At 35.6% G+C, this 12,261-nt stretch overlaps 1 pseudogene; it reads left to right on the top strand.

Annotated features, from left to right (window-relative positions):
* LOC109080570 overlaps positions 1-12,261 on the top strand; it is a 66,118-nt pseudogene that overhangs the window by 47,593 nt on the left and 6,264 nt on the right.

Here is a 12,261-nt window from a genome sequence, read left to right as displayed (position 1 = left end):
TCCATTTCACATCTCTTTTTGACACCCTCACCTCCTCTGGAGATGTAACAGCGTGGTTCCTCAGTTGTGGTTTGTCTCCTTGAGCGTGCGCCAGACGGGGCGACGACTCCTTTAACAGCAAAAGGGTTTCACCTTGTGCATATTAGCCCAGGTTTTTCTTCCAGATGCACCTCTGTGCCCATGTTTACCCTCTCTTCCTCTCTCATGTGGCTTTTGGGAGAGGAAAGGGAATCTCAAATGCCCCTCCCTTCAGGAGAGCCCTCACAGTTCCTGTACAATATTCTTATTCAAAGCTTCTGGAGTTGAATAAAATATTGTGAAATCCCTCATGTTCTTTCCTATATCTTGCTTTCCCCAAAACCTTTTCATTCTCTCTCTGTTTTTCTCTCCATCTCTCTCCCTTTCCTCTTTTCCCTGTCTGTCTATAGCTTGGAATGTCTCAGAAAATTCCGGCAAGTATTTTCCTTCTGTATTTCCTTCATAGTGTTCAGTGATACTCACTAGAGATCGGCCGATATTCTTTTTTTTTTTTTTGATATCCTGCCTCAGATGGAATTACCATTAGATTTACTGAGCTGCTTATTGTCAGTAAAGACTTCATTTAAACCATTTTATTGGCAGTATGAACTTCAATTAATGTTTTTTTTTTTTTTTTTTTAATGTTACAATAATATGCATTTTAGGATCTTTAATTTTAGGATCTATTAATGTATTCAAAAATGCAAAAAAAAAAAAATGCAACAAACTGCAACAAAAATGTGACAAACTATTAAAAAATAAAATTCAAAATTAAAATACATTTTATGTTGATAGGGGTATTAAATCAAGAATGTCAAAGTAATAAAATTTCTCTGATACTATAATTTATAGAAAGACATTCTTAAAAAGAAAACCATTTGAAGTTTAGTTTTTTTTTACTGTTACTGTTATTTCTTACAAATAAACCATTGGAGCAATTTTCCTTAAATATTATAAATATCTGAAAAATGTTTGTCTAAATCAAAGTCATGTAATGATTCATGTGAAGATTCATAATCGGAAATCATAAATCGGAAATGATATAATGACCTATGAAGACCCTCATGACAGTGTTTTTTTTTTTTTTTTTTTTTTTAATGGCAGGGTGAGACCAAGTAAAATGTCATGTGGTGCTACTTATTAAAAAAATTATATTTATGTGAGTTTGTTTTAGTATGTATTTTGTTTGGTGTTATTTATAAATATATATATTTATTTTTATTTGTGTTAGTTTAAGTTGTATTTTTTGTTGTTATTATAAAATATTTTTTCATGTGAAGATTCATAATGTTATTTGTTGAAACTTATAATAAAATTATTTATGTGAGTTCAAGTAAAATGTCGTGATGCAACTTATAAAACAAAAAACTTGATATTGCTGAATAACAATTCTTGATATTTGTTTAAATCTATAAATGTTTATTTAAAATACTAATATAAAGTGTACACAGATTCGGGGTGTAAGAATAATATGTTTTTACTTTTTACTTGATGGTTACACCACTTGACATTTTTGAAGTTATTAAATTTAAACTGTATGGTATACTCTAGTTTTTCAAAACCAACATTTCTACAAAGAGACATTTCTAAGAACTTAGCCCATGTGTTTTTATCTAGATTTTTCCTTATCGGCCTATCTCTAATACTAGCACCTGCTCTGCACTTACAGTATCTAAATCGCAGCCACCATGAAAAAAAATAATGCACAAAACCACATTTGTTCACTCTTCTATTGTGTGCTTTACATGTGTAAATGTTTCCCAGCTGAGTAAATCAGTTTAGATGTGTTCTCTCTTTGCAACTCTTTGTGTTTGTCAACGGTATGAGTGTCATGAAGTGTGACTATCACATTTACTGACCGGGACCGAGTCATGTTTAGTAGATGTTTTCCTGGAGGTTTGGAAGGTGAAACCGCAGAGGACATGAGTGTGACTCTTTGTGCTTTTATCTCCGCCCCTTCGCTCTCTGAATCATCTGGATGTTTTCAAAGCCTCATAAAGGGGTGGTTTAACAAAATACAGGCCTCGCTCTTTAGAAGCCTTTGTATGTGTGTGTTGGGTCCACGTGTTCATGTCCAGGTGCAGATGTGGTATGTGTGTGCCCCTTTTTAACTTTAAAGGGACGGTGTAACTTCAAGGCATCTAATGTAATTGTTCCGCAATAACAATCTGTACTAATTGCTCATCTGCCACCAGATCTTGGCCTGTGTTTCTGCTAAACTATATTTTACATCCTTTAAATCCATATTTTACCACTTTTTCGTCTGTTTTCAACCTGACACCATCACAGAGATTGAGTTTAATGTAAATCAAGTGAAAACATGGCCGCTTCAAAATGCATTTGGACAGTTAGGCCACATTTAAAAATGCCTGGATGTTTTTGCATTATTTAAATATCAATGAAGTTGAATTTATTTTTGAGGAAAGTCTATTATAGTTGTTTTCTGCATGAAAGTTCTCCCTCCTTCTTCTGTCATCTTTTTGGCTCATGTGAATGCATAATTCATTAATGTTGCTTGTCTTTCAATTTACAACCTTAGATGAGAATGCAATATTTTTATTCAAGGCTTGTTTCTGTGAATAAAATATTGGTGACCTTTGACCCCTGTGGTTTTACCCTGTTTCTCTGCCTCTCTTTGCCTCCTTTCCTCGGTAAATTGCTCCCTCCTTTCCCTCTTTGCGGCATTTGACCCTTCAGAAGAAACTGGCAAGTACTGTTTTTCTCTCCTTTTGTCTTCTCCTTCATGTTTGAACCTGGATGTAACGTCTGACCTCTCACATGTTTGAGTCCGTCATCTGGTTTCAGAAAGAACAAACATACTCACAAACAAACCCACATGCATAAATATGTAGCAGAATGTATGTGGGAGAATGTGATGAATTTGAAAGAGACGTTTATTTATTTAAGAACACATTGTTACAGTGCAGAATCTTTAATATTTCTTGATCTCAACTTGGCTCTGAATTTTTCTTATTTAATGTAATTATTATTTATATTATATTTTGAGATAATAGATCAAATTTCTCATTTTGAACTGTCTCTGTCTGGGCCACCCGTATGTGAGGTCGTGTGCCTAAACAGCAGGGTGTCACAGCAGATAACCGCATTACTAGACAGAAGCTCAGAGACACATTTTTACAAGCTGTTGTGCAGCAGCCTGCTGTCTGTAGAGTTGTGTTTCACTGTCAGGTCATTTTGAATGTACCTCTAAGTTTTGGGGTCTGTTTTTATCTCGTATATATCTGTATTGTATTATTTTCCGCTTTGTAATGACAGAACTTATTTGAAATGTTCTTTGATCTTGCTGATTTCTGATATTTTCATATTTTCTTTCAGTTTTTGAAAGCCTGCATGTGAACAGATTTGACGAGTATGGATATACTTTAATAGCACCCAGGTCAGTTTCTTAAAGGGATAGTTCACCCAAAAATATGTGATCATTTACTCACCTTCATGTTGTTCCGATTTTACTTATTACTTTTTTCTGCTAAATGATTCTGAGAAATGTTCCTTTTCTATGTTTTAGAGATTACTGCACGGACCTGAAAGCTCAGAGTGACAACAACACACAATTCCTCACAGACTTCATTGAGTACATTGACATAAATACCCCCAACCACCCGCCGTGTGAGTATCTTCTGGAGCTTTCTGGGCTGCCTGTTTCAAATCCAGTGATGTCAGGGATTCATACTGCTAGTTTAAAGGTTCAGAGTTCATTTCCAGGGCTGCTCCGGGGGTAGCAAGCAGTTTATGAGGACATAATCTTGATCAAAATGTTACTTAAAAGTAGACGCTATTTTTAGCAAAAAAAGTACATTCAAAGATTCACAGTTGCTGTACTTTAAAACAGTATTATAAAAATGTATTTAATATATTGTTAAATGATACAATTACAGATTTTTAAAAAAAAGTTGAAGAATTTTAAGTTTTTTTAACGTAGTATTATGAATATTATTACTAAATATTGCAATTACACATTTTAATACATTTTTATCATTTTTAATACAGTATTATAAACATTTCTAAATTATATTACTAAATGATGTCATTACACAATTCACTATTTTCTACATTTTTTAAATGGTTTTTATTACAGTATTATTAACACTGATACATTATATTACTACATGATATCATTACACATTTCACTACATTTTTTATTTATATATTATAAATATTACTGCCACTAAATAATGTTTAAATAAAACGTTTTTATCATAGACTTGGCTAAATATTGCAATCACACATTTTAGGACATTTTTATAATTTTAAATACAGTATTTTAAATATTACTAAATCATATTACTAAATAATATCATTCCACATTTAACTACATTGTTTTTAAACAGCTTCATGCAATATTATAGATGCTAAATATTGCTATTTCACATTGGAATATATTTTTATTATTTTTAAACAGTTTTTAAAATAAATAGTGCTGTATTATATTACTAAACAATGCCATTACATATTTTAATATTTTTCACAGGCAAAAAAAAAAGAAAGAAATATCAATATTTTAATTCAGTAATAATATTGAATTAAATAAAGTTCATAGCCAAGTTCATAAGTTCAAAAAATTCATAGCCGAGAATATCATTCTGGTAAGTGATTAAATGTTAAATGTTGGATAAAAAAAATAAAAAAATCAGTTCTATTTACAATCACACTACTTCTGCTGTGTTAAAAAAAAAACACCTCGTCCACATCAAAAGCAGTTCTCTTACACCTTTACTTGATTAAATTAGGGTTTGTGTATATCAGTTTGAATCGAATTATATTTATTGTTTTCTTGTTGACCGTGTTAATACTAAGTAAACCTCCTCCCTTTGCCCACACACACAGACACCCCCCTTCCCCTCACCTTCCTCTCTGCAGGCCGCTTTGATCTCATCAGGATCAGTTGGTGCTGCGGTAATCACTTGGTTTGGTGCACATGTGTTGAATGTGTAGGTTTGGCTGTAATACTTTATACCTATGAGCCCACCCCCTGAATTCTGCACCAATTACCCGGTGTGAAAGAGGAAAAGCAGGACATGTCACAGGGAGAAAGAGAGAGAGGGACCATGTGTGGCAATACATTGGTAGGGTCCAGGAAATTAAATTAACTTAACTTAACTTAACTTAACTTAACTTAACTTAAATTAAATTAAATTAAATTAAATTAAATTAAATTAAATTAAATTAAATTAAATTAAATTAACACATTTATTTTTAATTAAATAAAATAGATAATTTAATTTAATTTAATTTAATTTAATTTAATTTAATTTAATTTAATTTAATTTAATTTAATTTTCCAAAAGTTGATCTCCATTTCGATATCCTACAGAAATCCAACAACAAAAATTCTCTCACATTAACCAACAGACAATAATTTCGACTCATTCTGTTTTTTCACTCAAGAATAAAACTTCCTTGTGAGCATAGAAAATAAAATTGTGTAACCAGCAAACCATAGCACTGTAAACACTCATTTCTGTGGCTATTTGTCACAGAGGCCTGGTATTTTAAGTCCACGATTTCCTTGCTGTCAAACACAGGCAGATCAGTTGAATTGTGTTCTTGCGCTGCTCTCAATCAGGTCCTAATGAAAAGCATGCAGCGTGCAGAGGGAGGCAGAATAAAGTTGTACACCAGCTGCTCTTTCTGAAGTGTGTGTGTTTTGTCGTAAAGGCTTTGTGGTAATGAACTGCAGTGCGATGTTATAAAACACTCTAACGTTTTGAACGTGCCCGCACCAAAAAAAATGAAAAACCTTTGAACACTTACTGCTGTTGCATACAGCCCAAGAATACAATCGTGTTTCACGTCTCGGAAAATTAATCTGCGTGTTACTTTCCCGACGTGTCTCACCACATCGATTTTTGCGTCGCTGTCTCGCTCTCGTTTTTATGAAGTTCTACTTCTTTATGACTTTGGCATCGGTTGCCTCAGAGGTCAGAATGTGGAGCCTGATCTAACTCATGACCAACAGGTGTTTATGCATTTATCAAGTCAAAGGTGAAGCTTATAATGACGTAAAGCTTTGTTCTGTGCCTATTGATCTTCCATTAGATTTTGCTCCTGTAGTGCGAGAGTCATTTTGATATTTCTCATGTTAAAACTATGGTAAAAAGATGGCGAGATGTTGATAGAAGCCATTTTTTTTATGTATGGTTCCTCAGGTGATATGGAGCTAATAAACAGACTGCTGCTGGATGCTGGCATCACCGCTGAACTGGCCAAACACTGGAACAAACAGAGGCAGTGAGTTGCACTGAATTGTAAATGCAAAATGCACAAGGCCAAGTGATTTAACTTCAACTTTACTCTCCTCATGTTGATCCAAATCTGTATGATTATCTTTCTTTGGTGGAACGCAAAAGGAGATGTTTTGAACTATTTTCATGCTGCTTTTTCATACAATGAAAGCATATGCTGTCAAATTCCAAAAAGAGCATCATAAAAATAGTCTTTTACGGTGCTATATTGTCCTTTTAGGAGTTTGGCCACTGTATGCGTTTGTTGTATGGAAAAGAGCAGCATGAACATTCTGCTAAGCATCTCCTTTTGTGTTCCACAGAAAAAAAGAAAATCACATAAGCAGCATAAAAGAAAAAGTTTGATATAATTTTTCAGTGAACTTCATCTATTTCATACAGCCCTTTTTTCAGTCTAGTTTGTGGTTTTCAGGAATGAGAGAATCAGGGCTAAGTTTGTGGTGACAGACGGCGGAGTCACTAGAGTCTATCCTGCAAGGTACTATTATATTTTAAAGCTTTAGAAAGGCAGGCCTATGGGATTTAGACTAAAATCATCACTCTGTGTGTGTTCTGCAGTGCTGGTTCAGAATGGACTGAACAGGCAGAAACATACAAGTCTAGTTTCTACAAGAGAAGTCTGGACAACGACATTTATGTATTTACATCATCGCCATATGCAGTCAATGGTAAGTATGTGTTGGTGATTATTATACAGCAAAATCCCATTTTTCCTATTGGATTAATGGATTTTTTCTGTCCCCTATTTATCAGAAACTCAGATTCTATTTTAGTGAGCAGAGCGATGGACCTGAGAGTTGATGAATTCATGCTGAAGCCAGCAGGTAAGAGTCAGCCGTTATAGTTTTGATATGGAAATATATACTGTAGCTAGAAAGATAGAAGAAAGCATGTGGTGATAAACCAATATATCAGCCTGTCAATTAAATGGGGGAAGTCGTGGCCTAATGGTTAGAGAGTCGGACTCCCAATCGAAGGGTTGTGAGTTCGAGTCTCGGGCCGGCAGGAATTTTGGCTGGGGGGAGTGCATGTACAGTTCTCTCTCCTCCTTCAATACCATGACTTAGGTGCCCTTGAGCAAGGCATCGAACCCCCAACTGCTCCCCGGGCACCGCAGCATAAAAATGGCTGCCCACTGCTCCGGGTGTGTGTTCACAGTGTGTGTGTGTGTTCACTGCTCTGTGTGTGTGCACTTTGGATGGGTTAAATGCAGAGCACAAATTCTGAGTTTGGGTCACCATACTTGGCTGAATGTCACGTCACTTTAATCAAACAGTATTTTCAGATTATTGACACTTACCAGAAGTGGCGAGTTCAGAAAGATACCAATAGAGTAATTAAAGTAGATTTTTTTTGTTTTGCCAGTTAATTTTTTTTTATTGTGTGATCTGATGGAAAATTTCAAACTAAACTCATTTTGGTTTCAGTGGTTGGTGTAAAACTGGATAAACAGACTTGGATGGAAAGCTTCATCAATGCTACGATTACGCCCAAAGTGAGTGCAAGAAACTAACTACCTGTATTCATTTGAACTGTAGTGCAGGTTAGAAGGATGGTTGAGAATATTGTCAGTTTGATGCATCTTAATAATATCAGTTTGCCATTTGTATGAATTAGGTGTGCAGTGATGAATGTTATGCTTAAATGGTCAGTATTCAAATTCCAAAAAGTTAATTTTAAATATAAATGCTACATTAGATGTTGTCTAAAATTATCTAAATGTAAAAAAGGAGCATGCACAACTACATATCCAATATGAGTTAGTATGTCCAGTGTCTACTGATACCAATAAATAAAAAAATCCTTAATATTGCCTGATAACACAGTTTTGATATTTTTGTGAAACTCTAATATGAATCTGTCTATATGTTTACTCTTCCTGCACAGTGTGTTGGTGAAATATGTGGGTGCAGGAGGGACGATAGCGTAAGATTATATTTATGCGACTACTTGTGTTAGATCTAAAGAGATGTTATTATCTATATTATATAAACTACTGTTTAAAAGTTTGGAGTCAGTAAGATTTTTTGCCCATCAAGGAGCTATTTATTTTAGCAAAAATACAGTAAAAAGGAGAAAAATACGATTCAAAATAACAGTTTTCTATTTTAGTATATTTTCCCAAGAAACATTTCTTATTATTTTCACATTTAAAAATTGCTTCGCTGCTTTTTATTTTTGTGGAAACCATTAAATCTTTTTCAGGATTCTTTGATGAATGGAAAACAGCATTTATTTAAAAATAGAAATCCTTTGTAACAATATAAATGTCTTTACTGTCACTTTCGAGTAGTTTAATGCGTCCCTGTTGAATAAAAGTAACTGAGCACACACTTACTGAGCACATGCTTACCTCAAATTACACTAAGACTGTATTTATCTTTTTCTCTCAAAGAATCTGGACTGCTTTCTTCTGGATGATGGAGGCTTCCTTGTCATGACCAATAAGGACGACTATAATAATAAGGTGTGCCTCTCTTCATACCCAATCACTATTTTGCTTCCATTCCACATTCCCCTTCTTTGATCCCCAGAGAGCGCCCACCCAACCCCACCTGCACCCCGCCGGGAACAGCAGTAGAGTAAATGTTTAAAGTAAGGCTCAGCGAGGGAAACCAATCAGAGCAGAGTGTGTGCAGGATAAATCATGGCCGGAGTGTTTGGCAGCATGAATGAAACGCCGAGGGGACCAACTGTGCCCTAAATCCCGTCTCCTCCCCTCTGTGTGGGCAGACTCTCCAGGGGTCGGCTAGGACCGCTGGGCAGACCTCACATTCATTACGGCTGTTATTGCACAGGGAGCGGCGGCTGTTCTGTACGCTCTAGGATTTATATCGCCTTTGGACTGACTTACAGTCTCGGATGCACACACTTTTACATTCTTCCATGCAATACAAAGCTGGAAGTTAAGCTGTGTGTGTTCGTAACAGTAACCAGAACAGGGGCGTTTTTGAAAATTCCGCACACACTTGTGGTCGGTATCACACCTCAGAGATTTTCTGGGCTCACAGACAGCTCTTTCTTTGCTTTAAATTATGGTAATGCAGTAGGCTGTCCTAATAAGATTACAACAGATCCTATTGGCTCCCCTGAGCACGGTGGGCTCCACACTCTTTAAACACAGCATGTAGTTCACAGCATGAACTTATTCTACAGATTAGTACGGACAGACATCCTCATACCCTGAGTGACACACGCCTGCTGTGAAACTCAGCCAATGTTGTGAAATTTGGAATAAGAATAGCCACATGGAATCTGACAGAATTCAGCAGAAAGCTGTGCATAATTATTCACTATTTAATTCTGTACATTTCTGTTTTAACACATTTAAGCATTTTTGGTAACACTTTAGTATAAGGACCAATTCTTACTAGTATTATCATGCCTATTATTAACATATTGGCTGTTTATTAGTACTTACATATTCTGGATGGCCATATTCTACATCCCTAATCCTACCCAATACCTTAAATTAACAACTAGATTACTAACTATTAATAAGCAGTAAATTAGGAGTTTATTGAGGCAAAAGTCAAGGTTAATGGTTTGTTAATAGCCGGAGTTGGACCTTAAACTAAAATGTGACTGCATTTTTAACGATTCCACAGAATTATGCATATTTTCCCCAAGAATCAGTGTGCCAAATATGAACAATCTATTTTATTTTATTTTATTTTACCTTTGTTTAACCAAAAACGAAGCCGCACTGTCTTCCTGCAAACTGTTAATAGTGGACGACTCATTCATCGGGAGCAGATGTGTGTATTCAGAGCGTGAGGCTTTATACTGTTTGTAGCTCATCTCAGGACATCTGCAGACCAAATGGCAAATAAACAAACATTTCATTGCGGGTTTAAATGATGTTAATTGAAAACAAAAATAGCTTTTGTATACTTTATTTTTAAGTGGTGAATCTTTACAGTCTGTGCCTGTTGCTTTTTAAAATGCAGGTTCATGAAGGCTATTCTTTTGAGGCATTAAATTATCCCCAGAAGTAAGCTAAATCTGATCAAATCCTTTGGATGTTCCTTTGGAGAGGCCAGCAAAGTTTTGTGGGTGAAATCCAGTGATTTCAGTAGGAAAAAAAAAAATTCCCCACAGATTTTGCAACAGGATTTAACAAGTTCATCATATTGACCGATAGAAGGCTTCTTGATTTGATGTGTGCGATTTTTTTTTTGTGTCTGAAAAATGTTGCTGAAATTTGTGATTTTTTTCTTAGTCTGTAGTAATTATAATTACCCCTATATAATAACAACAGAAGTCTCTAAGTAATTGTGTGTGTTTGTGAATGTCTGTGTGTTCAGATCGGACAGTTTTTCGGTATGATTGACCCCAGCCTAATGAGGAATCTGATAAACGAATCCCTGTTCTCCGTCAACATAACCTACGACTACCAGGCCCTCTGTGACCCCACCAAAGAAACGAAAGCCGCTGCTGGTCTCAGATCAGTCTATGTGGTGAGTTTCATATTCTTTGAATTCATTTCAGTTTCTTAAGACAAAAATAAAGTCAGTTTATAATATGTTCACTTACAATAAAATCCTATCCAGTAGTGGTTTGTGTGTTTTGGCACCTGTAAATAAAGATTTGCTTACATAGCACATTTTCCCCGGACTATAACGCTTAGTCATGCAATTAATGAACTTCATATTATTGTTCCATATCACACTGATAAGTTAGCCTCACGATACTCTCTCTGATCTGTGACTTGAACGATTATGGCCTTGTGTTACATGCTGACTAAATCTCTCACAACACACAGAGTCAAGCGTGAATCATCACAAAGAGACACTTCGTCTCTCATGCTAATCAGAGCAGCGTGTGCGGCAGCTAATGGTCCCCAGAGCTCATTCGTTTAGCCTTGTTTGTGGATTTATGCTTGCATCTGCTGAGCTTTCGTCTAATATCTCCCGTATTGTTTGGCACCGGGTCCTTTCTGTCTGGCAGGGTCATAATAGGGCCCCCTGCCAATAAAAAGCAGGATGTTTTGGTGCTTCTCAGCTCCGGATATGCAACTTGCAAAGTGAGAGAAGAATGTCTGAGAGAATAAGAGTTTAAGATGCCAACATCTTAACGTTTATGCGGATTTTAATGGGGATGATACATCACAAAGACCTTTTAGATGCCCTTCGTGCTTACAGAAATGATGTGTAGATTTAAAACATGTTGTTTGTCCCTTTTAGCCCACCATAGCTGACATCCTGAACATTGGTTGGTGGGCTTCTGCAGCAGCCTGGTGAGCGATTTAACTTTCTCAGTTCACACAAAAAATGAAAATCCACTGATTATCAACTAACCCTCATTTTCCAAACCTTTCTTCCGTGGAAAACAAGAGATATTTATAAAAAGGGCCTCATTGTATATTTTACAAGAAAACCCAATGGAACCCAATATTACAGCATATGGACAAAAACATTGTTCTTAGCTAAATCAGTATTACTTTTGATTTCTCCAGGTCAATATTGCAGCAGTTGTTTGTCAGAATTACATTTCCTAACTTCCTTGAGGCAGGTAAGATCTAGACATTAGTAATTCATTGCTATCAAACAATGATTAAGCTAATTCAATTAAATTAAAACTACAGTGCTAATGACTGCTAATGTTGAATTCCTGTACGTACAGAGTGTGACCATGTATTCTATTTCAGAATGTCAAAGACAATTAATGTGATGGGGGTGCAGTGTAAATTTGGACTGTATTCTGTGAAATTGAATTTGATTTCTTTTTGTAATTGACAGTTCAGAGGGGGTTATTTAGGCACTAAATCAACAGTAATTGAAATAATCATTTAAAGTATGGCAGCTCATGGCAACTGAATATCAATTGTGTTTTGTTCACAGCGGACCTAGACGATGACCTGTCTGAAATGCCGTCTAAAGAGAGTTGCATTAAAGAGCAGAAACAGTATTTCTTTGAGAACAATGAGACAACTTTTAAGGGTACTATTGATTGTCAGAACTGTTCCAGGTGAGATTTT

Source organism: Cyprinus carpio, chromosome B4 (assembly GCF_018340385.1).
Source record: "Cyprinus carpio isolate SPL01 chromosome B4, ASM1834038v1, whole genome shotgun sequence".
Classification (NCBI taxonomy): Eukaryota; Metazoa; Chordata; class Actinopteri; order Cypriniformes; family Cyprinidae; genus Cyprinus; species Cyprinus carpio.
This window is presented reverse-complemented; position numbering and strand designations above follow the sequence as displayed.